General features: G+C 38.3%; 1 pseudogene; it reads left to right on the plus strand.

The window, feature by feature from the left end:
- The first annotated feature begins 2,360 nt into the window (after positions 1-2,360).
- On the plus strand, positions 2,361-3,524 carry LOC125931592 (RNA-binding motif protein, X chromosome-like; annotated as a pseudogene).
- Positions 3,525-4,201: the final 677 nt, after the last annotated feature.

The following is a 4,201-nucleotide window of genomic DNA, read 5'->3' on the forward strand; positions in this document are numbered from 1 at the left end:
GAGGAGCCAAGACACTGGCTGCATATCAAGAAGAATAAGAGATAACATCCTTTGGGAAACAGCCGTACATTGGACTGAGGGAGAGAAAAATATACTACCCCAAAATATGCCTCTTTGGCATATTGATTATTTTAAGCTAGTTAATTTTTTTTATTTTTTTGAATATTTATTTTTGAGAGAGAGAGACAGAGCATGAGAGGTGAAGGGCAGAGAGAAAGAGGGAGACACAGAATCCAAAGCAGGCTCCAGGCTCTGAGTTGTCAGCATAGACACGAATTTTGAGATCCTGACCTGAGCCGAAACCAAAAGTCAGATGCTTAACCAACTGAGCTACCCAGGTCCTCCAGCAAGCTGCCATCTTAAATCTCATCTCCAGCTAATGTAAATATTTTAAAAGTGCTGTACTAACCTAAGGGTAAAAAAGTGGAGATGGATGCTCCACTTTTTATACATGTCCTATTTTACAAATCTGGGGGGGGGGTTCAGATGTTTTACATTAATAATGTCCTATTGTACAAATTTGGGAGGGGGTGGTGTTATAGGTGTTTATGTTATTATTATGTTTTCTAATAACATGTATGTTACATATATTCTTTTTTTCTGGTGTATTATTTATCTATGGTGCACATTACCTCAAACTTCAGCTGGGCAAAAACTCAAGAGCAATTTAGCAGGGTGGATCTGGCTTAGGGTCTCTCATGATGTTCAGTCACATGTCAGCCAAGGCTGCCAATATCTGAAGAATTGACTAGAGCTAGAGAATCTGTTTCTATGGTACCTCACTCACATGTCTAGTGCTGGCTTTTGGGAGGAGGACTCAGCTCTTCCCTACTTTGCCTATCCATGGGCTTCTTTAGTTATTTTTACCATCTGTCAAATTGCTTCTCACAGAAGAAGTAATCCAAGAGAAAGCAAGGTGGAAACTGCACTGCCTTTTATGACCTCACTTTGGAAGTCACACACCGTTGGACACCTCTTCAATATGGGAGGAAGCTATAAAGGGGCATACATATCCAAAATGTGAAGTACTGGGGGCCATCTTGGAGGATGGTTATTACAGTACGTGTCATATACTATATTTATTTTTGTAATGTTTATTCATTTTTGAGAGGGAGACAGAGAGAGACAGAGACAGAGAGAGAGAGGCAGAGAGAGAGGGAGACAGAGAATCCGAAGCAGTCTCCAGGCTCCAAGCTGTCAGCACATCAGAGCCTGATGTGGGGCTTGAACTCGGTGAACCATGAGATCATGACCTAGGCCCAAGTCAGACACTTAACCAACTGAGCCACCCAGGCGCCCCCATATATTATATTTTAAAAAGAAAGAAAGAAATATGTCTTTCCTGAGCAACATATGGAAGACCAATTAATCTCCCTAATTATTCTCAGAATACCATGAAAGAATGTAATTTATATAATTCTTTATAAATCCATAACCTCACCCATAAGAAAAAATTCCACAGAGCTTATATGCAATATTTATTCAATGACTAACTTTCACAAAATAAATTTACTTGAAATTGTTGATTACCTTGATAAAATAGGAGAAGCCTGATATCTTTACATGGCCATATGTTGGCATAATGTGACAGACCATTTTCATTTTCAGTATTTTGTTTAAAGTTTGAACATATTTTTTCTACATAAAAATAAATAATTTTTGAGGAGTATATTGGTCATTACATCTATAATCTACATCTATACATTATAGTACATATGAGAAAATGATAGTATTACATTAAGTAAATTATATGTAGACTCTAATAAATTTAACTTCTAAAGGAATATTGCCATTAAAAATATGCTTAATTATTGTATGTCAAGAGTATATGTTTAACTTCTTTCCATATTTATTTCAAAAACAGTAAAATTAATGTTATTTCTCCTTTAAAACATGGGTACAAATATTAAGAGTTAGCAAAGTTAATGGAATTTTGCATACCCATATATATCCTGTTGATCAGATAAGCTATACTCAAACTATGAAGTTGTGTATTGTATTTAAAGCCTACATGTTGTTTTCTCCTGTGTTATAACAGAAGAAGTTTTCTATGCTGTTATAGGAGAATTTTAATCTTTTACTTGGAAAATTGCAACACTAGTACACAAGTCAAGTCTTAACACATTTAACGTTTGCTTATTGAAAGCAATGTCATAAAGTCAAATAGGTAGCCAATTAATTTATTGAATTAAAATTTGATATGAGGTTCACCCTTGTTATGCAGTAGTGCTAGCAGCTTCCTTCTAATGTTCTTAGAACCAGCAGCCCTCCCTAGTGCTGAGCTGCTGAAAAGTCCCTGCCTGCAAGCTTGTAAGAGCTTGAAATCATCATCTCCCCTCCAACTCTCACCAGGGAAAAAAATGGTTGAAGCAGGTGGCCCAGGAAAACTTCTCATTGGTGATCTTAATACAGAGACAAACGAGAAAGCCCTTGAAGCATTGTTTGATAAATGTGGATGAATAGTGGAAGTTCTAGTGGTGAAAGATGGTGAAACCAACAAATCAAGAGGATTCGCTTTTGTCACATTTGAAAGCCCAGCAGGTGTTAAGGATACAGCCAGAGACATGAATGGAAAGTCCTTAGATGGGAAAGCCATCAAGGTAGAAGAAGCAACTAAACCATCATTTGAAAGTGGTAGATGTGGACCACCTCCACCTCCAAGAAGCAGAGGCCCTTCAAGAGGTCTTAGAGGTGGAAGAGGAGGAAGTGGAAGAACCAAGGGACCTCCCTCACGTTGAAGGCACATGGATGATGGTGGCTATTCCATGAATTTTAACCTAAGTTCTTCCAGGTGACCACTTCCAGTAACAAGGATCACCACCATGAAGTAGCTGTCCTACTCATAAAGATATTCCCCTTTCAGACCGGTTTGCAGCAGCAGTGCAGTGGAAAGAAGAGCTCCTGTGCAATGTGGAAGAGATAGTTATGAAGGCCCACCTTGAAGTGAACCCCTGCCCTCTTGTAGAGGTGTTTGTTTGTCCCCAAGGGATGATGGGTATTATACTAAAGGCAGCTATTCAACCAGAGATTACCCAAATTCTTGTGATACAAGGGATTATGCATCACCACCAAGAGATTTTACCTACTGTGATTATCATCATTCCAGTTCACATGATGACTACCCATCAAGAGGCTATAGTGATAGAGATGGCTATGGTCCTGATCCTAACTATTCAGATCTTCTGAGTGGAGCTTCCTATAGAGATTCATATGAAAGTTATGGTAACTCACATAGTGCTCCACCTACACAAGGGCCCCTGCCATCTTATGGTGGAAGTAGTCGCTATGATTACAGCAGCTCACATAATGGATATGGTGGAAGTCAAGACAGTTACTCAGGCAGCTGAAGTGATCTCTACTCAAATGATATAGTTGGCACACAAGAAAGAGAGCTTTCCCTTTCTATAGAAAGGATGTATCCCCTTCCATGTGATTCCTACAGCACTGCAAGCTGCAGAGCACCTAGTAGTGGTAGCTGTGGAGGAAGCCAGTCTGATAGAGGGGGAAGAAGAAGCAGATATTAAAAACAAACAAAACCTTGGACCAAAATCCCCGTTAAAAGAAACAAACAAAAAAGTGGGACCTTTTCTGCCATAAATACCCAAGGGCTACTAAAAGGAAAAAATGTATCACCTTTTTAAAATTTCCTGTTAAGTTCCCTTACCATAATTTTTTATGTTTTTGTGAGGGAAATAAAAGTAAAACCTGTTTAATCCTATTGGACTTTATGGCATTACTTTCAATAAGCAAATGTTAAATGTGTTAACACTTGATTTGTATACTAGTGTTGTAGTTTTCCAAGTAAAAGTGTCCCAAAAGACCACTTGCTATATCCGATTTTTCCCAGTAAATGAGGCAAGTAATTCTAAGACCTTCCATAAATATCTAGCCATCTAAAATGGAAAGGTGAATCCTTCTGCTTATATAAACAAGCTTGCTATTAAAGGCTGGTGGGAGTATGCTACTCTTAGGATTTCAGAGTGTCTTCAAACCAAAATCTCAATGTTTTTCTTATGAAAAACCTGGAATCAGATACTTATGTAAGGAAAGTGCTACTTGTCCAGTAAATCCCAAAAAGCAAATGGATAATGCAGGCCATATTTTGCCTTTCTGGTATTTCCTTGGGAATCTACAAGAACCTCCCCTTTCCTGTCCCCCAATAAGACCATTTAACTGTGTGTCAAGCAACTACAGAAAACTA

The sequence above is a fragment of the Panthera uncia genome, chromosome X (assembly GCF_023721935.1).
Source record: "Panthera uncia isolate 11264 chromosome X, Puncia_PCG_1.0, whole genome shotgun sequence".
Taxonomy (NCBI): domain Eukaryota; kingdom Metazoa; phylum Chordata; class Mammalia; order Carnivora; family Felidae; genus Panthera; species Panthera uncia.